Genomic DNA, 24,323 nt, shown 5'->3' with positions numbered 1-24,323 from the left:
CGGGTGAGACTACAAACACCCCCTTTCTCGGTCAAATAGGCACCAAATTCGAAATGTATGTTACATTTTTACTACAAATATGATGCACTTTCAATAAAGATGAATGTTTCTATGGGTGAAATGCTCCTTTAAAATTGCATAAATATACTGCATACTCCATTGCATTTTTTAAGAAAACATGCTGCAAGATCAAGGATTTTTGCCCCCAACAATCACAAAAAACTCAGCGTTTTTATTAGAGTTTATAAGCAGAGAAAAAATATAGATAGGATGAAATGTTTTTTTCTTGCGTTTTGTTTGATTGTTTATTTGTTTATTTTTTGTTTGTTTGTTTGAAAGCAGAGGGTATGTTCTTTCATTTGATATATTTGTATGTTTAAATATTTATAGAATATATTTTTCCTAGGAGGCATTTTGTGAAACTTGTGAAAATCACAAAAAATGCTGGCAGGCAACTTTTCAATAAAAGGCTGGCGGGGAATGAGTTAATAGTGTAAATGCTGAAAAATAACTAATGAAAAAATAAAGTGCATTTTTATGGGAAACACAAACCACGATTTCATCTCTCGATGGTTTCTGTAAGCAGAAGCTAAATGACGACTTTGTTTTTTCCCTCTGTTTTTTTGTCAAAGAGGCCAAACTCGTAAATCACATCATGATTAAAGAATCTACTTTTCATTTACACGCACTATAAATCTCAAAGACTGTCTTTACAACATCAGAGACCGTTGTAAGATTGAAGTGGTAGATGTGTGGGAAAGGCTTGGAATTCACGGAACACACAAACGCACACGCATTCCCGATGATGCCCGCAGGAGGTGGGAATGACGCGATTCTGTTCTCCACATGTTAACAGACTGGATTAAATCATGAGGTTTCACTCAATGCTGGCATAGTCTGAGAGAATAAAGATTGATTAACCATGTGTTTAAACGTCATTTGCATGGCACTCTAAAATATTTACACAAAGCCAGACAGGAAGTAAAAAATGAAAACAGGAACTGTTCGATGATGGAGTCCAACTGTACCTGAGCCAAAGTGGCACATACTGTACTTACTGTAAAAAGTACATTTTTGTTATTAATGCAGTCACCCTCTCTTTGTCAGGTTACACTTGCTTCCTAGCAGCTCGCATTAAATTCAAAGCTCTACTCCTGGCCTTTAAAACCACCACCCTTACCTTCAATCGCTTATAAAGACTTATGTAGGGGGGAGACCGGGTATGGTTGTAACACTTTTTTCTTAAGCACCTAAAATTACCTTTTTTTAGCTACACATCTGAAACTTTTAGACAATGTTCCCACATTTGTCTACTACAAATGGCAACAGTTTAAATTTCTACAACTATTTCACAGACTTTTTGAGATGATGACAAATACAAGGTGGTCCTTTGTTACAACCACTACTAGATTGTAACACATACGGGGGTAAGTTGTAACAGGTAGACTAAATGCACAAAAACTAAGGGTACTCCAAGTGTTATGCCACAACAACTGTTTTATTTTTTATTCTTGTTATTTTCTTTTAACTTTCTTAACTCAGAATTAGATTTTCTGCTGTACAGTAGCTTTAGGAGAAATTGCAACACAGACGGCAAGTTGGCAACACCTCCATGTAGGATCATAAAGGAAGTCTGAGAAAACTGAAACTGTCACATGACTCCTATCTTTAAGTTAGTGAGAAATTTAAGTTGAAAAAGCTTACATTTTTTAGGTGTTAACGATTGAAGTAATTTCCTTTTTTTTCAAGTAAGAAAATTTAAGGTGACCAAAAAGTGTTACCAATTGATGTAATTTGTTTAAGTAGATACAAAATTTTCTTTAGAGTGTGACTGTAACATACACTGTAAAAAAATTCCATAGAAATTGCAGCTGGGTTGCCAGTATCTTACCGTAGATTTAAATGTATGTTTTTTACTGGCAACATTTTGTTCAAAGTTAAATGAACATTAAACATTTACAAGTCTTTGTCTTTACAGAGTAAAACTAAAAAAACAGCATCAAGCAAAACATTCTGGAAAACAAAATCTGAAGCAAAAACAGAAAAAGGTTGATGATGATTTCTGGTTCCCAAAATGCTTTGCATGAGGCTGTTATTGTTTAGTTTTATTCTGTAAAGATAAAGACTTGTTAAAGGATTAGTCAATTTTCTTAAAAGAAAAATCCAGATAATTTACTCACCACCATGTCATCCAAAATGTTGATGTCTTTCTTTGTTCAGTCGCAAATAAATTATGTTTTTTGAGGAAAACATTGCAGGATTTTTCTCATTTTAATGGACTTGAATAGACACCAACAATTAACACTTAACTCAACACTTAACAGTTTTTTTCAACGGAGTTTCAAAGGACTATAAACAATCCCAAACGAGGCATAAGGGTCTTATCTAGCAAAGCGATTGTCATTTTTGACAATAAAAATAACAAATATACACTTTTAAACCACAACTTCTCGTCTAGATCTGGTCGTGATTCGTGATGTGACCCCACGCAATACGTCATGACGTCAAGAGGTCACAGAGGACGAACGCGAAACTCCGCCCCAGTGTTTACAAATGTGTTGAAAGAGGACCGTTCCTACGTTGTTGTATGTCAACTGATACTAATTAATGTCTTTGTGTCAGTTTATTGTTTAAAATGGTCCGCAAATGTGCGTTTTATATATGTAACACGTGACCTCCCTACGTCACTACGCATTTACGTTAGGTCGCGCTGGACCGGACCTAGACGAAAAGTTGTGGTTTAAAAGAGCGTATTTTTTGTTTTTCTTGTCAAAAATGACAATCGCTTCGCTAGACAAGACCACCATGCATCGCCTGGGACTGTCCACAGTCCTTTGAAACTCCGTTGAAAAAACAGTCAAGTGTTAAGTATTAAATGTTGGGCTCCATTAAAGTCCATTAAAATTAGAAAAATCCTGCAATGTTTTCCTCAAAAAACATAATTTCTTCTTGACTGAACAAAAAAAGACATCAACATTTTGGATGACATGGTGGTGAGTAAATTATCTGGATTTTTCTTTTAAGAAAATGGACTAATCCTTTAATATTTAAGATTTATTTAACTTTGAACAAACTCTTGCCAGTAAATAATATACATTTAAATCTACGGTAAGTTGCCGGCAACCCAGCTGCAATAACATTGTAATTTCTACTGATTTTTTTTACAGTGTACTGTCCTGTTACCTATACAATTTTTTTGATGTTATCTGTTTATTTTAAAAATACGCTTTTTTGCATTTCATTGGAATTTGCTCCGTGTCTTTATAGCACATATTTTATTTATATTTGATGTATTTGCTTAATTTATGCTAAAACTAAAAAAAGCATGTTAAAAAGTAACCTAGTTACCCGAGTTTGAACAATAGCCGTTTTGAATAGTAAAATATGTATGTTATAAGATTCAGAGTCAATAAAAAGATAAAAACTGAACTTCAGTTTGACCAGTTGCAATTGCAAATAGCACTGAATCTGTAGAATGGCTCCTTAATTCAAATTTCAGGCATTTTCAGGCACTAAGGGGGCGTGCACACCAAAACTTTTATGCCGGCGTATGTTTTCAATTGTTTCCAATGGAAGCTTTGCGTTTTTCAAATAAGCCAGCGGCAGGCATTTTTTTCTACGTTAAAAGTCTGTGCTAGGCGGTTTTTCCACACTTAGGGGGCTTGCACACCAAAGCTTTAACGCTCGCGGCCGGCGCATGTTTTCAATTGTTTCAAATGGAAGCTCTGCGTTTTTCAAATAAGCCAGCAGCAGGCGTATTTTTTCTACGTTAAAGGCGGACTGCACAATGTTTGAAAAACGCTTTGGAAAAGAAGACGGGCCGACTACCAAAACACACGTATAGCCAATCAGCAGTAAGGAGCGTGTCTACTAACCGACATCCTTGCCGGGTTGCCTATGTGTGGGGCAGGTCTTTTAAAAGAAGGTCCAGATTCTATTGGGGTAGGGGCGTGTTTGTTTAGGTGATTTCAAATATCAACACTGGCTTTCAAACATTGTGCACTCCGCCTTTAAAAGTCTGTACCAGGCGATTTTTCTGCACTTAGGAGGCTTGCACACCAAAGCTTTAACGCCCGTGGCCGGCTCATGTTTTCAATTGTTTCCAATGGAAGCTCTGCGTTTTTCAAATAAGCCAGCAGCAGGCGTATTTTTTCTACGTTAAAAGTCTGTGCTAGGCGTTTTTTCTGCACTTAGGGGGCTTGCACACCAAAGCTTAAACGCCCGCAGCCGGCACATGTTTTTAATTGTTTCTAATGGAAGCTCTGTGTTTTTCAAATAAGTCAGCAGCTAGCGTTTTTTCCGTGCTGAAAACCGGCACTCGAGAATTGAAAGAGATTGAATTTGGGTGAAAAGCTCTGCTCGTCAATGTCAGTTCTCACACGCCCGTCCAATCACAGTGGAGGAGGGGCGGGACAAGTATCCCAACAACCAACCGGCTCACAGCTACCAAAGCACTCAGCTAACGAAAGCTGGCGCTCAGCTGAAAAAACATCTGGGATTCGGTGTCCTCCAGCCATTTTTAGCCACGTTTAAAAGTTGTGGTGTGTACACCCCCTTAGCGCTGAGAGCCGAGACTTGAAAATGATTCAACTTTGGGTGAAAAGCTCAGCTCGTCAATGTCGGGTCTCACACGGCCGTCCAATCACAGGGGAGGAGGCGCAGGACCAATATCACAACCACCAACCAGCACAACAACTAATAAACAAAGCAGAAGTATCACAGCAACCAAAGCACTCAGCTGAAGAAAGCTGGCATTCTGTTTTCGCCGGGTGTTTTCAGCAGCGTTAAAAAGCTTTGGTGTGTACACCCCCTAACAATGCATGAGAACTAAAAGCACTAAGATTTGAATTTCAGTGCATTCCCTCCAAAATTTTAATTGTTGAGCTCCATGAATGATAGAAATTTATACACACAACCTGTGACTTTAGATTATGATCTCATTGTAATCGTGAATGTATTTCTATTCCGGTCATGTGACAAAAATTCTGCTTTTGTGCAGTAAAACATGTACTCATGACTCAATGACCTCGGCCTGCTTTATAACTATTGTTAAAAATGCCACGCTGGACACAGATTTTCCCACAACATGTACACAAACAAGTGAGGAAAATCATTCAGACTACTGCAGGAGTTGTGTTTTGACTGCACGACAGATGCTGTGATCTCTACAGGGACGGCCTTTGCATGGACCCATCGAATAATTAATTTTACATTTTGGTCTATTTCTGGATTTTGATTGGTTTTCTTCGTCTGGAAAGCTTGTGGTGAGCACAGCTGTTTGGGTATGGTGCGGTCCAGTGCTCCTTCCTGCAAAAGATTCTGGGTAAGCAATGTTGGCATGTGTTCATAGTCCATTGGAGCTCATCTATACACTCTAAAAAAACAAACGGTGCTATATACTGTAGCACCAAAACTGTTGATTTGAATCGTAACCATAGAAGAACCATTTTTAGTGCCATATAGCACCGGTGAAGCACCTGTGTAGAACCATATAGGTGCCATATAGCACCACTATAGCACCACATTTGGTTCTGCATGGCACTATATGGTTCTGCACGGGTGCTTCGCCGGTGCTATATGGCACTGGGAGTGGTTCTTCTGTGGTTGCGAGCAAAGAACCACTTTTGGTGCTATATAGCACCGTTTGTTTTTAGAGTGTAGTTAAATCATTTTGCTGTTTTTTCCTCAGATGTACATCATACAGGCAAACGTCAATATTGAGAGCCATCGCTTCTGTCTTGGCTGAAGAATGAGGTCGTATGTGTTTGTGTGAGCTGATGCTAAGCCCGAGCGTCTGTATGTTTTGTTTTATTATGTGCTGATGGCCCCGATGCTCGACTGAAGCTGTGTGGGACACTTTTGGCAGACAGACTGGTCGGTGTGTACAAAACATGGCCGTGCTAGCAGCCGTGAAGTGGGGCCTGTAAGAGTCTCGCTTAATGGAGATATTTAATCTTTGTCTGAAATCTTTGCCAGTATAGCAGATGGGTTCTCGTAGAGAGAAAGAGTCGAGTGATGGAGACTTTGAGGTCGTATCTCCGGGTGTGTTCGGGTATTTTGGAGCGGCGAGCAGAATTTAAATAATGATGAAAGCAACTGAGCGAAGGCTCTGCTTTTCGGTTTAAGAAGAGATTGGATTTCATGCTAGATTTATTGTGTCCATCACAGTTATGTAGTGTGGAAGTGTAATCTTTAATAGAGACTCAGTGTTGTTATTGCACATCTTCTCTGTAGGAAATCTCACTTTGCTTTTCGATTGTGAGATGTGTGAACTTTCTGGAACATCTTCAATGTCACCTGCTGAGGGATTGATAGATTTTGTTGTGGTATATTGTCATTTTTTTTTACTAAACAACAATTATGAATTCTCAGTGATGTCTCAAACTGTGCTCAGATTCATAAACATCAGGGGTTTCCAAATGAACTCGAATCAATCGTCCAAGACGACATTATCTGTGGTATGATCTTTACGTAAATGTTGTTGTGATTAAACCCAGCTAAAGTCATTTTTTTTTGTGATTGACTGTTTTTTTTACATAAAATCATCCTACATAATGTAAAGAACATTCTGTGAAAATATAACCTTAATATCTTTAATATTGACTAAATAAGATCATGTTAAAGGAACATGCCCAGATTTTGGGAATTTAGATTTTTCACCGCATCCCCCAGAGTTAGATAAGTCCTTGCATACCTTTCTCATCTCCGTGCGTGCTGTAACTCGGTCTACGCAGCCCCCGCTAGCTTAGCTTAGCACAAAGACTGAAAGTGAATGGCTCCAGCTTCGTCTTCTGAGAATATAGTTCCCAGTATGTATACTGTTAAAAGATCGCTGTGTCTCATATGACCTTGTTATTTGTACATGGTGTGACTATACAAACCACAACACATAAATAGGAAAATGTTTGCGTTATTTTGTCACTTATTGGGAGCAGTTTGCAAGCTGGAGCCATTCACTTCCAGTCTTTGTGCTAAGCTAAGCTAGCGGGGGCTGCGTCAGACCGAGATAGAGCACGCACGGAGATGATAAAGGTATGTATGGACTTATCTAACTCTGGGGGATACGGTGAATAAGCTAAATTCCCAAAATGTGGGAGTGTTCCTTTAAAGATTGAAATCAATGAATGAAATCAAATTTTGATTCTCAAAATAATATCATAAAGGCCAGCCTGATCTCACAAGAAATCGTACATATTTTACGAGTTGGCTAATTCATATCAATTCATACGAAGTTAATCATGCTAAATCGTACGATTCTCATTAAAAAAACAACAATGAAACCGAAGAATGCGTGCGTACTTTATGCACACCGCCAGATATTTTGTACGTATAGGTTGAGCATGCAGGAGTATGTAGTATGTAGGCTATGAGAGTTATTTCAATTTGTCGCAATGCACATGCACTGTAAAAAGTAAAAGTCAGATCTACTTAAAAAAATTAATTTAATTGGTAACACTTATCAACTTAAATTTTCTTACCTTAGGTGAAAAATTGATTTAAAAAAAAAAATTACTTAAATTGGTAACACCTAAACAAATTTAAGTGAGAAAGTGAATAAATCTATCATTTTTCAAGTTAATTCAACTTGCGTCAAACGTCAGCGCACATGTAGTCAAATGAACCATGCTTTGCAAGGCTTTGCGTTTGACTGTGCGCATATGCTTGCGTATGCATAAAAAAACAGGGTTTAAGATTATGTGACTTTAGAGTTAAAGATGTTAAGGGTGTAAGGCAGCTTCTGATGTCCTCTTCTTCTCCTCCGTCTTCGCTGACCACACTGCCCAGCTAGATGAATTTTTCAACATCACTAATGTCCACACCATGTGGTTGAATTTGCTCCTTTTGTTTTTTCTTAATTCTCTTGGTTTCTGTTTTCTTGATGTTTATTAACTTTATATTTATTTACTATTATAAAGCTTGGAAGACATGACATTTTTTAATTTAACTCCAATTGTGTTCATCTTATAATCTCTGATGGATTGAGGGTGAGTAAATCATGGTGTAATTTTCATTTTGGGGTGAACTATTCCTTTAAAGGTGTAATGTGTTTTAGCGACATCTAGTGGTGAGATTGAGAATTGCAACCAACCTCAATTTCGAAATGCAATGAGAAGCTACGGTAGCTGCAGTGGATACAAACATGTTGCTATCTGAGACTGTGGCTGCGTCAAAGGCCCTGTCCCAAATGACGCACTTCATGTGGACTTTTATTTCCGGCGTGACGCTCGAGTCTGTCCCAAAATACGACTCCGGTGCACGCACGTGGACTCGCATCAAGGGTCCCTAAAGTCTGAACTAGATGATGTCATCAAAGTGTGGACTCTGAGGAGGACCACAAGTCCGGAGTGTGCCATTTGGGACAGGGCCCAAATAACCCCACTAACGGTCTTGGCCACTTGAGAGCGCATGCACGCGACAGGAAGTGCGTGCGGAAGACTGTCCCATGTTTTAAAACTGGCAAAGTGCAGTGCCCTTAACGCACAATAAACCCACACTTTCTCGAATACTGGCATTCGGTATTCAAGGGTAAGCGTATCCCGTCATGCATCATCTTCAGGATGAAAATCATGAGACTTTTGCCCAAATCTCGCAAGATGTTGTGGAAACTTTTAGTTGTAAGTTAATAAATGGATTGGACAGAAAACGGAAAGTGTTCCACATTTCACTGGTGCAAACATTGTTATGTATTTTGTAAACTGCTTTTATAACATTCAAACAACATTAATGGTGATAAATGTAGATAATATTCTTTAAATGTTCATATTTTTATTAATTTGTTTATGTGTTCATTTTATTTAAAGAAAACCTTAAAAATATATATTTTAAGTAGCCTAAATAAAAAATAAACGTTTTGTTGCAAATTGCTGCATTATCTGGATTGACATTTTAACACTTGATAAGTGTGTCCAATCTGGTGAATAATTTTTACATGCATGCTTGGGATCTTCACGCCCACTAGAACACTTGGGCAAAATACAGGAAACACGAAACACGCTTTGTAGAACAGTTTGTCCGTTTAGGGCTACAGTAGAAGCATAACGTCGACTTCCATGTAAGGAGACCCCCGATGTATGTAGATAAAAACGTTTATGATAGCCAACAGTTTTTATCAAATTTTCCATGTAGCTTATTTGAAAAGATACGAATTGTTGAGTTTTTTTAATGTCACATGCAGTTTGACGCAGGAGCGTCAGACAGAACCGATAATTTGTGAACAGATTCTCTGTAGTCCTCCAGTATCAGACTGAACCAGATGGTGTCCTGCTGTCTGCACTTCTCTGTACAGGACTCATTCACCTCACCTGCCTTCTGTCCATCTACCCAGAGGAGCCCAACACAACTAACAGATGAGAGAGGACATCCTGAGGTCAGTATTAAAACACACAAAAAAACTGTCGATGCTGTAGTCCGACAACATGTGAGCTTCTGACACATAGAGCTGTGGAGAGATTCAAGTGAGTAAAATGATCATTTTCTTTTTAGGTGAACTGTCAAGACTGTACAGATGACATGATGGTTAACCCGTTCACTTTGAATGCATTTATTTGTCTTTAGTTTCGGGAAAGCTGATGGGCGACATAGATTTTCGTTTAGTTTCTGCAGTCAACAGCTCAGATTACTGGAGCTACTCTAACTTCATTACTTCAATAACTTAATTTCAATGATATAAGAGAACAGAGACACTTCTGCAGGTGAAGACGTTGTTATGTTTGAAGCTGTCAGGGAAATATATGTGACCCTGGACCACATAACCAGTTATAATGGTAAATCTGTTTGAAATTGAGAGTTATACATAATACATCATTAATGCATGGTTTGACAATATTTGGACAAGATACAACTATTTTAAAATCTGGAAGTGCAAAAAAGCTAAATATTGAGAAAATCGCCTATAAAGTTGTCCAAATAAAGTTTTTAACAACACATTACTTTTTGACATACACTCATCTAAAGGATCATTAGGAACACCTGTTCAATTTCTCATTAATGCAATTATCTAATCAACCAATCACATGGCAGTTGCTTTAATGCATTTAGGGGTGTGGTCCTGGTCAAGACAATCTCCTAAACTCCAAACTGAATGTCAGAATGGGAAAGAAAGGTGATTTAAGCAATTTTGAGCGTGGCATGGTTGTTGGTGCCAGAAGGGCCGGTCTGAGTATTTCACAATCTGCTCAGTTACTGGGATTTTCACGGACAAACATTTCTAGGGTTTACAAAGAATGGTGTGAAAAGGGAAACAAATCCAGTATGTGGCAGTCCTGTGGGTGAAAATGCCTTGTTGATGCTAGAGATCAGAGGAGAATGAGCCAACAGATTCAAGCTGATAGAAGAGCAACTTTAACTGAAATAACCACTCGTTACAACCGAGGTATGCAGCAAAGCATTTGTGAAGCCACAACACACACAACCTTGAGGCGGATGGGCTACAAATTTGCAGATGCCACCGTGTACCACTCATCTCCACTACAAATAGGAAAAAGAGGCTACAGTTTGCTCGAGTTCACCAAAATTGGACAGTTGAAGACTGGAAAAATGTTGCCTGGTCTGATGAGTCTCGATTTCTGTTGAGACATTCAGATGGTAGACTCAGAATTTGTCGTAAACAGAATGAGAACATGCATCCATTATGCCTTATTACCAATGTGCAGGCTGCTGGTGGTGGTGTAATAGTGTAAGGGATGTTTTCTTGGCACACTTTAGGCCTCTTAGTGCCAACTGGGCATCATTTAAATGCCACTACCTACCTGAGCATTGTTTCTGACCATGTCCATCCATTTATGACCACCTACTCATCCTCTGATGGCTACTTCCAGCAGTATAATGCACCATGTCACAAAGCTCGAATCATTTCAAATTGGTTTCTTGAACATGACAATGAGTTCACTGTACTAAAATGGCCTCCAAAGTCACCAGATCTCAACCCAATAGAGCATCTTTGGGATGTGGTGCAACGGAAGCTTCGTGCCCTGGATGTGCATCCCACAAATCTCCATCAACTGCAAGATGCTATCCTATCAATATGGGCCAACATTTCTAAAGAATGCTTTCAGCACCTTTTTGAATCAATGCCACATAGAATTAAGGCATTTCTGAAGGCATGATTTTTGGCATAAAAATAGATAATTTTGACCCACACATTGTATTGTTGGCTATTGCTACAAATATACCTGTGCTACTTATGACTGGTTTTGTGGTCCAGGGTCACATATGTAAAAGTTTCACAAAAATAGTTCTGCTTCAGTTAATGCGTCACAAGGTTCGATTGAGACAGGGCATTGTTAAAAATTTTATAAACTTGATCAATTCAGCATTGAGTTTTCTGACAGATTAGACAGCAGTTGAATTAAATAAAGTCACAGAAAAAGACGTTCTTACCTACTGACTGTTGTTCTGTTCATAGCAGTTACAGTACATTGCTGGAGGACTTTGGCAGGATTTCAGTCCAAATACTCCAGGCTGATTCTTATAGCACATACTCGGGGAATTTGTGAATGTCAGTCAAATCTTTCATAAAGCCAAACAAAAGATTCATTAATAGCCCGACTCATGAGAATCACGGTTCTTTTCATTAAATCCTCCATAAACCTGCAGAAGTTTATCTTAATCTGTTGAGGATTTGGACTGTTTGCTTCTCTTTGTGAATTGTTTTGTTTAAGTCAAAAACATCTGGGTAAAGGTTATGAGGTTTATTAAGTGTGTATGTGAGTAAAACTGCTCTCTTTATCTCTCTCTTTAAACACGCTGCTGCTAACTACTCATTTAGCAAATATTTAAAATGACAGTGTGACGTAGTTGCAGTTTGTCCTCGTAGGATTCAAACCTCAAACCTTTATACACTGAAAAAAAATATTATTTTATAAAAAATTTTAAAGTAAGTGGTCGCAATCAATTTATTTAAGCTACATTACAAAAAAATAGAAAAACAAAACAAAAAACTTTTGCTTAAATGTAGCTTAAATAATTGATTGTGACCAAAAATTGAGTAAATTGAATGAATCATTTTTTTCAGTGTATTTTTAATTTATGCATTTTGGCAGATGCTTTCATTTACAGTTTTTAACAGTTTTTGTATCAGTATGTGTTCCCTGGATTCTAACCCATGACCTTTTGCACTGCTAACGCAATGTTTTACTCACTATGTAAAGCCACACCTACTATTTTCCTCCTGTAAATTTGTGCTTAAAGCAAACAATTAAATCTGCCAATGAGGTAAGAAAAAATCTTAAAATAAGTTTACGTTTTTTTCTTTATTCAAGAAACATTTTCTCACATGGAAATATCACAGATATTCTTGATTGTTTTAAGCACAAATTCACTTAAATTTTATATTTCTTGTCTAAAAACTAGACTTATTTTCTCAGGTCATTTTGTTCATCAAGAAAATACATCTTGATTTAGGAAATTTTAAATATTTGTACTGAAAACAAGACAAAAATATACTAAGTAAGAAAGTCATTTTTTTGCAGTGAAAGTTGTCCAAATGAAGCCCTTAGCAAAACATATTACTTATACACTGCAAAAAATTATTTTCAAGAAAAACATTTCTTAGTATTTTTGTCTTGTTTTCAGTAAAAATATCAAAAATGTGTAAATTAAGATTATTTTTCTTGATGAGCTAAACGACCCAAGAAAATAAGTCTAGTTTTTAGACCAAAAATATCAAATTCAAGCGACTTTGTGCATAAAACAAGCAAAAGAAAAAAATACTCTAAAGTGGGGTAAGAAAATTTTTCTTAAAATTTTCTTGATTGTAGTGTTTAAGAAAAATTTTCAAGATTTTTTTGCTTACCCCATTGGCAGATTTTTTTAGCTAGTTTTATGCACAAAATCACTTAAATTTGATATTTTTGTGTAAAAACTAGACTTATTTTCTTGGGTCGTTTTGCTCATAAAGAAAAAGCATATTCATTTAAGATTTTTTTGATATTTTTAATGAAAACAAGACAAAAATACAAAGAATTTTTTTTCTTGAAAATCATTTTTTGCAGTGCACCTGCTATTTCCCCCGTGTTTGACTTGGAAATAAAATATCAAATTTAAGTTTATCTGTGCTTAAAACAAGCAAATAAATCTGACAAAGGGGTAAGAAAAAAATCTTGAAATAAGTTCACGTTTTTCTTAAACACTTCATTTCAAGAATAATTTTCTCACTCCATTGGCAGATATTTTTGCTTTCTTAGGTCATTTTGTTCATCAAGAAAATACATTTCGATTTAGGTTTTTTAAATATTTGTACTGAAAACAAGACAAAAATACTATGTAAGAAAGTAATTTTTTTTGCAGTGAAAGTTGTCCAAATAAAGTACTTTGCAAAACGTATTACTAATGATAAATAATTTTTTTTATATATTTATAAGAAATGTAAAAATATCTTCATGGCTTTACTTAATATCCTAATGTGTTTTGGCATAAAAAATATATATATTTTTAATTTCATGTGCCCTCATAAGCTTTAATCAAAATCTAAAAATGTACTTCCTCCCTCTTGTGGTGATCCTTCTCTGATGACATCAGCTAGACGGCTTGGGCGGAGCATCCAACTGTCAATCTGCCTCAACTTTTATTTCTGAGTGATACGCATACTTTTCTATATGCAATCAATTCACAGTGAAAAACACAAGCGACGTCTGCTATTTTCCTCATGTTTGACTCAGAAATACGTCACAATACGGAAGTCGATCGTGACTTCCTGTGCACAGGGACCTTAAATGTGTAGTGCACTATTAATATCGATGTGCATAGTTTAATTGTGTCATTAATGAAGCATTAATGTTAGTGATCATTATTTGTGTTACAGCTGTGGCTTGTTGAGGAGAGAAATTATGTTTATTTTTTTAGTGATTTAGCGTGCAGTTGTCAACCTCTCAACCACCCTAGCATCTGCATAGCAATGCCTTAGCAACCGCTCACAACATCCGTGCATCTTAATGGTGAGTTGAGTGGGCAAACACGCTTCTGACATATTAAGAATTATGTTTCAGATCATTAATTAAACATTAATTTAGTATTTATAATTCACTAATGCTCTTTACAGCATTGCCAACCACTTTTCATTGAATTGAAAGTCTAATAAGGAAAATAGTTTTTTTTCTTTTCTTGGATACGAATTCAAAGTGTCAAAGGGATTTAAAGCATCTTTCTTAGAATCTCTGAAGATTTCTTTATTCAAAACGAGCCTGATTAAATAAATATGTCAATACAAGAACGTAAAACGCTTAACATGTTCGTTTCAGTCATGAATGACTCTTTTTTTGTTGCCTTGAGTTTGTGTGTAGTTTGCAGATGGTTATGAATTCTCCAAGCCTTTGTCATTGATTTACGGTACAGTTTCTGATGTGTACATGCAATCTTTTACATTCCCTTCTCATTATTTCAGTTTGACTGTAGGAGTTCAGTGCTCTTGAACTTTACTGTCTCCCTCGTGTACGAGATGAGAAATAAACTTGATTTGAATTGAAGTGTTTGTCTTCTGTGTTTCATTACTGAATTCAGACAGCTGAACTCCCCAGACACTTCAGTTTCTAGATACTCGCTGTTCAATAATTCAGCCCACATCTACTTTTCTTCAGTGTAAAGTGTGTCTGTCTCATCCTGCTGTAATGTTACAGTAATAACACAGAGCTGTGGTGACACAACAATCTGATGATGAGAAATCCACAAAGTAAATGAAAGAGATGGAGCGAGAAGATGAGACGTGAGGCGGTGCAGACCCGTATGAGCGTGGGATAATAATATGATGTAGTGTCACAGGGAATCACAGGCTCGGGACGTTTCAAGTGTCTATAATACGAACAGTGTGAGAGTTACATTTTACAATATAGGCTAACAAACTATATGGACTGACTGGGGACTGTAAGACTACTATCAAGTAGAGCAAACACAACTCAAGCTGACAAAATTATCAATATTCAGGGTTCCCACGGGTCCTTGAAATCCTTGAAAGTTTGTGAATCTGGGGGAAATAATTCAAGGCCCTGGGAAGTTTTTGAAAATAATACATGCATAGATACAGGTCATTGAATCTATTTTATGCAACAAGTTTTCTGGAAAAAAATCCATATTATTCCCTGTGTAGTGTAGGATAATATCATAAAATTTCTAGACTTTTTAAGCACACGTGCTAAACTGTTCACTTTAAATGCTTATATCTTCTGTATGCGAATGTTGATTCATACCAAAATGTTTTTTACATAGTTGTGTTTGACACATGAAAACGTCTCGGGTTACGTATGTAACTGTTGTTACCTAAAAAGGGATCGAGACGCTGCCTTTCCCTTGCCATACTTCCTGCGTCCCTGTAATGCCGTCTTTGGCAATATTTCAGATAGCAATATACTTCCTGGCTCCCGCATCACCCTGTCTTTGTCGTTAAGCCTCACCATTGGTTAAATTTGATATGCACATTCAGACGCTTTTACCCTTGGAGGCGTCCCCAAAGTGTCACCGCAGTGACGCAGCGCGAGTTCCCTCGAAAGGGAACTGTAACAATGTATCTTAAAAGGTAAAACTTGCTCTCACTTGAAATGTGTCCCCAAATTTAGTCCTTGAATTTGAGGGTATTGGACCTGAAAAGTTCTTGAAAGGTCCTTGAATTTGAAGTTAACTAAGGCGTGGGAACCCTAAATATTAAAATGATCAAAGATGGATAAAATGATGTCATTATTCACTCTCTTAACTTGTTACTCCGTTTTATTAAACCCAAAAGAAACATTTCTAAAGTACACACTGAATACCGTTGTAGTGACCAAAGGCTGACTATGAATGTCAGCGTGAGATCATAAATATTCATGAGATTAGTATTTGCTAAACCATAAAACCTCTTTAGCCTTGACAAATTACTGGGGTCATGGTATTACCTCACATCTTGGCTTTACTAAAAGCAGATTTATCGAGGAACAGATAAAAAAAGATGTGAGTTTATTGAGCTGTAATGACTTGAATTCTGCACACAAAGGCTATGTGGTGTTTGGTGGAGATGTGGTTGATAACAGTAAATGAAGTGAGATTGATAAAAGTGATAAGAAGACCATTTCATCTTACAAAAGAGCTTAAAGCAGATAAGAGAAAACTTGCTGTTAAGTGTTAGTTATAAACATCAGCAAAAGAGTGTATGTGGCTTCTAAAGAGAGTCACGAGGCTTAAAAGATATCGTTTGCCAAAGTGTTTGGGCTTTAAGACAGGCACCTTGGATAAAAAGCCCCAAAACTTTGAACCCTCTTACCTCATGTCTTTCATTTCATGCGCTTGTGAATTCTGCCAGGCAGACGCATTAATAAATTCTTGCCCCGGCTTAGCATCGCATCAGTGCTACACGCTCAAGACGACTGCCCATGTTTGGGCTTTTATCCAAGTGCTGAAATATCAGCGTGGTGTTAATAACAGCAGCTCAGTAATCCAAATTTAATTGTGTTACGCTGTTTGGTGTCATATCGCAGTATTGCTGGCGAATTACTGCTCAAATCTCTGTGCTTTCATTTCATGACATGCTGCCAAATTATGAGAGAGTGTTATTCAGTAATGAGCAACTGATATGATGGGTTTCAGTTACTGTGTAATGTGTATCTCTTTTATAATATCTCTTGCTAACCATCATCTATTCTACAACAAAACCAGTCATAAGGGTATTTTTTAATTAAAGGGGATATATCATGAAAATCTGACTTTTTCCATGTTAAGTGCTATAATTGGGTCCCCAGTGCTTCTATCAACCTAGAAAATATGAAAAGATCAACCCAGTAACCATTCTCTGCAAACATGCATGTGAAAAAATAGGTCATTGCAATTTTGCTCCCCTAGTGATGTCAGAAGGGGATAAAACCGCCCCTTAATCTGCACTATACAACCACTGCCATTTAGTGCAGAGATCAGTTCATTTGCATTTAAAAGGACACACCCACATACGGCACATTTTTGTGCACACATACAAAGTGGCAATTTTAACATAATATAATCAATTATCGATTTGGTGTTTTGAACTAAAACTTCACATACGCACTCTGGGGACACCAAAGATTTTTTTTTAAAGATCTTGTAAAATGTCCCCTTTAAAATGTGTGTATATATCACCCTATAAGGTACTGTTTTGTACCTTTACAGGTACATACTAACATAATACAATGTTTTGTACCTTTTAAAGGTACAGTTAACTGTTTCTGTACCCCTAAAATTTAACTGGTATAAAATTGTTCCTTAAGGTACCCCAAAAGGTACAACATTTTAATGTGTTGTATACCCATTAAGGTACAAAAAGGTACCTTTGAGGGTACCACCCCAGTGACAGAAAAAGGAACAATTTTGTACCTTTTTTCTGACAGTATATGGTTTATTAGAAACTGACAATATTTGGCTGAGATACAACTATTGAAAAATCGGGAATCTAAGGGTGCAAAAAAAAGAAGAGAAAATTGCCTTTAACACTGCAAAACATGACTTTCTTTCTTAGTATTTTTGTCTTGTTTTTCTTAAATTAATGCATTTGATAAGCAAAATGGCCTACAAAAATAAGTCTAGTTTTTAGACAAGAAAAAATATAAAAAATGTATTTATCTTTATTAATACGTGTTAGGACTTCATTTAGACAACTTTCACTGCAAAAAAATGACTTTCTTACTATTTTTTTCCTCAGTTTTTTAGTACAAATATGTACAATTTTCTAAATCTAGATGTATTTTCTTGATGAACAAAATCATCTAAGAAATTAAGCCAAAAAAATATTAAATTAAAGTAAATTTGTGCTTAAAACAAACAAATAAATCTGCCAATGGGGTAAGAAAAAAATCTTGAAATAAGTTTACTTTTTTTTAAACACTTAATTCAAGAAAAAATTTCTTACACCATTGGCAGCTATTTTTGCTTGTTTTAAGCTTGAATTAAGTGTTTAAGAAAAACGTAAATTTATTTCAAGATTTTTTCTTACCCCATTGGCAGATTTATTTATTTGTTTTAAGCACAAATTCACTTAAATGTAAAAAAAAATGTTTAGCTTATTTTTTAGATCAGTTTGTTCATCAAGAAAATACATCGAGATTTAGGAAATTTTACATATTTGTACTAAACAAAAACGAGGCAAAAATAGTGAGAAAGTAATTTTTTGCAGTGAAAGTTGTCTAAATGAAGTCCTTACACTGCAAAAAGTTATTTTCAAGAAAAAATGTCTTAGTATTTTTATCTTGTTTTTAGTAACAATATCTAAAAATTCTTAAATTAAGATGCTTTTTCTTGATGAGCAAAACGACCCAAGAAAATAAGTCTAGTTTTTAGATCAAAAATATCAAATTTAAGTGATTTTGTGCATAAAACAAGCAAAAAAACATCTGCCAATGGGGTAAGCAAATTTTTCTTGAATTTTTCTTGAATTTAGTGTTTAGTGTTTTAGTGTTAAGATTTTTTTGATACTAATACTAAGATTTTTTTTTTTTTTGAAAATCATTTTTGCAGTGTAGCAACATGTATTACTAATAATAAATACATTTTTTATACATTTACAGTAAGAAGTAATCTTCATGGCACATAATCTTTACTTAATATCGTAATGTTTTTTGACAAAAAAGAAAAATGGATCATTTTGACTCACATTAAAGCAATAAACCCCGCAAAGCAGTGGGTTACCAGTGCATTTTATAACAGCTAAGGGGCGTTGTTAGTGCCTAAACCCCCTTAGCAGTTATAAAATGCACTGGTAACCCACTGCTTTGCGGGGTTTATGGCGTTTATAAAACGGTTACATCATATGCATAGCAGGGTTTCACAAAATAAAACACAAATAAGTTGTAATTATATTAGTACAAATATTACTCTTCCGTCAAACAAAGTAGTTCCTCAGAATCAAGTGTGACTGAAACAGAGCACAGTTCCCAACCAACACAGACGCAGCAAAGACACAATGAAAATATGATTAAAGACTGTGGTGTTTATTTATATATATATCAACATTCATCTAAAATATACATTAACATTTGTATCGTGCAACTGTTGAAGTGATGATCAAATATGCTTGGAAGCATGCTTAACTCTTTCCTTGTCAGCGTTTTTTTTAAGTTGCCACCCAGTTTTAGTTTATTGCCTTACAGAAAAATTATCTTCTTTAAATAAACATATAATATCAAATGAAAGAACAGTCCATCCGCTTTCCAACAACAACAAAAAAATGTTTCATCCTACCTTCATTTGTTCTCTTATCAGTTATCACCTCTCAAATTTTCCATTTTCCAGATAATTCCATTTTTGTGAAGAACTTTTGTAAGAGATCAGATTCAACGTTGTTGTGTCGAGTGGATGCGTCAGTGTTTAATTTGGGTAAGATTGCCATCTAGTGGATAATAGCGGAAATATCAATAAGACAAAAACAACTCAGAGAACGTTTTCTCTTTATTGACGAAATGACTCAACAATATTTATTGACATTTATCTAGATATCGCCATAATTGTGCAAAGGTAGAAAAATTAAAATATGATTAAAGACTGTGGTGTTTATTTTCATAAATCAGTACGCAGCAACAGTGGCGCAGTGATACTTGTGATGCGGTCTGAACCGTGGGGTTACCAGGGTATTTTATCACGGCTTAGAACGCGTTTCAACCAATCAGAATGAAGAACTAGAACGAGCCGTTTTATAATATTTTTTTTTGCATTTTGCTACAAATATACCCATGCTATATGACTGGTTTCATGGTCCAGGGTCACATATACAGTATATAATCCTCATACCCATAATAACAGGAGTAAACAATGGGAGAACTTGCTCTGGTGTTCCCTTCCTAGGGCATGTTCTTCTGTTAAATTGAGCGGTCACGTCTGTGCTGTTTGGTGTCATATCACATACAAGTTACAACGATTGGAAAATCTGGAAATATTGAAAAAAATCACCTTTAAAGTTTTCCAAATGAAGTCCTTAACAACTGCATCCACTCATAAAAATAACATTTTGATATATTTGCGGTAAAAATTTACTACAAATCCTCATGGAGCATGATATTTGGCATAAAAGGTTTCCTCCCACAGGCCAAAAACATGCAAGTTAGGCAAATTGGAGATGCCAAATTTTCCCTCACCCAACCTGTGTATGGATCATCTTATATAGCCATAGATGCTGGAATGGCGTAAAGAAATAAAGGAAGAAGAAGTTGCTATCTCACTTCCTTCACGTTAATTCTCCTTTAAAATGACTTTATAAATGCTGAAACTGAGAGTTCAGGTTTTTTTAACTTCTTCAGCTCTAGAAACAGACGTCTGGAGTTCTAGCTTGAAAAAAAGCTGTCTGATTCATAAGCATTTTTGTCTGCGTGTCTGCTTTTGGACATCTTAAGTGAGCGTTCCCAGAGTCTCTGTGTTTGTTTGGGGTAAGAGGTCATTGTCCTTCCTCTGAGATGAGTTTCCTGTTAACATACAAAAGAAAACAAATGAGCTGTTAACTTTGGCTCAAACACTGTAAAACATTGTGTTGAACAGCGAGAGGTTGTCATGATCTGTTTGTTTGCAGAATAACGGCTTCATGCCAGAAACTCCCTGTAATGATAATAAGTAGTTAGAAGTTAGTTTGGTTTATTATTTATTTATTTACCAGGACAGTGCATATTAACAACAGTACACGTGTAACATGCCAGAGTTAGCCAATGGCTAATTTTCATCTGTAGTCCTGATCAGTTGTACATTGGCACCCTAGGAAAAAGTACATTTTTAAAAATATTTGCACTGTTAATGTAACAAGTTAAAAAAAGATAAAAACATTTGTTAAATGAGTCTAAAAATAAGTTGTAACATAAAAATAAGTTAGTTCTGGTCTCACAACCAAAACTTCTAGTACTATTCGATAGATGAGTCCCACCCATCTGTCCAACTAACACTGGTTTAAACTTCTAATCCAGATGAGAAAAAGCACATATGCATTTGAAGATATCATGATACATCATGAATGTGTTTTGTGCATCCTATATTGACATATGTTACATTAAAACCATGAATGTTATGCCACAATGCATTCATTAAAAATGTTGAATAATTTTTTATAATGAAATGATGAAAGTCTTAAGCTTTACCTCACTCTTACATATTAATCCACAGTGAAATAATGCTTAGTTAAAGTTCTACCAGAAAGACTCAAAGATAGGTTAAGACTTGATATGAGTTTATTTAATAGTAGTTAGCAACCAAGGTTAGAATGTAACACAGTATAGTTCTTTGGCGTAGGCCCCGACCATAGTTCAAATCCGGGGGTCACGGATTCTTGCGGTTCCTGTCTGAAGATGAAGACAGGCCAGAATCTAATCCACCTCGAGTATGGACGGAACCGACCTGGTGATGGTGGTAGGGAGGGTGGGTTGTAAATGCTGGCATCAGTATATACGAAAGCAAAGACAGGTGAGTACGAGGCTTATATACTCTCAGTATCAGGGGTGATTGATTGCGCCTTGTGAAATGAATGACGTAACATTCGAGTTTCCTGGTAGAACTTGCGCTACGCTACGCTAAGCTAACATGTCCACTGTGTAGATTTTAAGTGGCATCTAGTGGTAAGATTGCGAATTGCAACCAATAGCGCAGTCCACAGCTCACCCCTCACTTTTTGAAACGCATAGTGAAGCTACGATAGCAACCACAGGACAAACATGTTTTCGTTTGTGACAACGTAGTGACAAAACACAATCTATAAGGAAGTTTGTCTGTTTAGGGCAGAAACATGATGGCGATTCCATGTAAGCGGACCCGCGGTGTATGTAGATAAAAATGGCTCATTCTAAAGTAATAAAAACTACAGTTCATTTTGTAAAGTATTTATACACCATTGATAATATAGTTATGAATATTATACTGCATTTCTGCCAAGAGATCATTACACAATGCACCTTTAAAATAAAGTACAGTAGATTGTTTCACTGTAATGTCTTTCATGTTTATCACGCTGTTTTATAGACCCCTTCACAGTTCACGTCACAGGCGGTTCCCACTGCGCATGCCAGGGTCAGAAAAGTCATTATAGCAGATTGAGTTGCGTATTATTCCGTATCGTCAAAAATGCCTACTTGCGTCGTGGGCTGTGATAATCGCACCAGGTCTGCCGTTACGTTTTTCAGGTTTCTTGCAGAATCTCAAAAAATACAACATCTGCGGCTGCAAGCAATTAAACGTGCAGACTGGGACAATGCAAAGATTAAAGATGCTTGTGTTTGTAGTGCTCACTTCATTTCAGGTAAGTCATATTTTTTTCAGCCCTGTTAGATTAAACTAGAAAGCCTAAATGGTATGAACAGTTTGATCCCATGCTGCGCGCGCACCCGATAGTCATTCAATGTTTACAAACCTTGAAGGGGTCTATAAGCTTATGAGCAATATAATGAGAGAATAATTCTGTGCTTATACAGATTTCATCTAGCATTACTACACACCGGAAAATAACACACATTGATCCTTTTTTGTACATGCAGGGAATATTTTGACAGCAAAAAAATGTATATGTATATAAAATTCCCCTATCTACAGAAAGTTTGACATTTTACAAAAACATTAAAGTACCTGTAGAAGGAATGCAAAAGAGCTGATGGCGCGTCTCATAAGACCTCTGATGAGGAGATTACAGGAAAACGCAAAGAAAATTCTGTTGAGAAATTTCAGCAATAATAATTCGGCTCTGTCATTAATAAAACCATAAAGCTTTGTTTTCTGTGTGGGTTTATGAAGCCGCAGGCAGCGACCCAAACATTGCTGACATTTTAGGAGTCATTATTTTTGTCAATAATACAATTTTAATTATACTTTGTGGGCTAATATTATTTGGTAATGACAGGATTTAATTATTATGTTTGGATTATTTTTTTTTAAATATGCAGACAACAGCAATTAATTAAAAAGAAACTATTTACATAATTTCTGAAGATGTTCTGGTATGGTTCCTATTGTGCTAAAAAATGCTGGGTTATTTTTAACCCTGCGGTTGGTCATAAGGACAAACCCAGCCGTTGGGTTAAATTAACCCTGAAAATTTTATATTTGACCCAAACAACCCAGAATTTTGGGTTGACACCCCCCAGCAGAGGTGAAGTTACAACTGAACAAGCTAAATTCATCCCTTTTTGACTCAATACGGGGTTGAAAATAAGAGTGTCTTATGTCTTAAGTCTGTCTATGATATTTAAGTTTCTAAATAAAACTAATATAAATATACTGTCACTGGGGCAATACTGTTTCAAAAAGTACACTTTGTACCTTAAAGGTGCATATATGTCAGAGGTACACATTGGTACCTTTTAGGTAAATGCAGGTTCCTCAAAGGTACATATCTGTACCAGATTTGGTAAGAATCTTTTTAACTTGTTTCCCGCCATTATTAACTCATTTTTGAAAAGTTGCTCGCCAGCATTTTTTGTTATTTTCACAAAAGTTTCACAAAATGCCTTCCAGAAAATGTTTTTATTTAAACATTAGTATTTAAAAAAGTATTTAAACATACAAATATATCAAATGAAAAAACAGACCCTTTGCTTTCAAACAAACAATACACAAACAAACAAACAAAATGGGGAAACAAAAACGTTTCATCCTATCTATATTCTTTTCTCTGCTTATAAACTCTTAAATATAGGTATTTTTCTTCAAAAATACAAATTTTCTAGGAAAAAGCCTGAAATAATTGCATTTTTGTGAAGGAATTTTGTTTGTTAGAGATCAAATTCAGAACGATTATCAAACCCAACATTTATTTATTCGTGTCTATGGCATGAAATTCAGGTTTTTTCATGCCTTGAGCACAAATGTGCTATTTAGCATGAATTTCTATAGTTTTTCGTGTCCATGGCATGACTTTCTTTCTTTTTCGTGTCATTTTATGTATTGTATTTTCTCCTTTTTTCCTAATTTTAAATTATTGTTGCTTGGGGTTTGGGTAAGGATGTACTTTTATGTATTGGTTTCTACATGTTTTTCAAGCGACAATGGTAAGAAGGGGTCGTGCAACGGACACGAAAAACTATTTATGGAAATTTGTGCCATGGACATGAATAAATCAATAAAATTGTTCATGACTATAACACAACTTTCCGTGAGGTCAGTTTGATCAAAACATACACGGAGTGTAAAATTAATAAATAATTTGTTGCTTTAGTTTTTTTAAAAATTGGGTAAACGCACCAAAAAAAAACCTCATCAGGAAGTCGTTTTTGTCATGCAAATGTTTCTCTTAATTGACGAGATAACTCATCAATGGCAGGGAAAGAGTTAAAAGCTACGTCCCAGTGACAACTTTTGTACCCTTTTCTGATAGTGTATGATGCTTTTATCCAAAGTGACTAACAAATTGACAATTTAACATTTTCTGAAACAATAAGTGT

The 24,323-nt window shown here is 36.0% G+C and overlaps 1 long non-coding RNA gene across 1 annotated transcript; it reads left to right on the top strand.

Moving 5' to 3' along the window:
- Window positions 1-8,990: 8,990 nt before the first annotated feature.
- On the top strand, window positions 8,991-14,443 carry LOC141368868 (uncharacterized). Its single transcript, XR_012372305.1, has 3 exons — window positions 8,991-9,367; window positions 9,484-9,516; window positions 13,519-14,443. It is a non-coding gene; the product is annotated as an uncharacterized lncRNA (long non-coding RNA).
- The last annotated feature ends 9,880 nt before the right edge of the window (window positions 14,444-24,323 follow it).

This window comes from Misgurnus anguillicaudatus, chromosome 11, assembly GCF_027580225.2.
Source record: "Misgurnus anguillicaudatus chromosome 11, ASM2758022v2, whole genome shotgun sequence".
Classification (NCBI taxonomy): Eukaryota; Metazoa; Chordata; class Actinopteri; order Cypriniformes; family Cobitidae; genus Misgurnus; species Misgurnus anguillicaudatus.
This window is presented reverse-complemented; position numbering and strand designations above follow the sequence as displayed.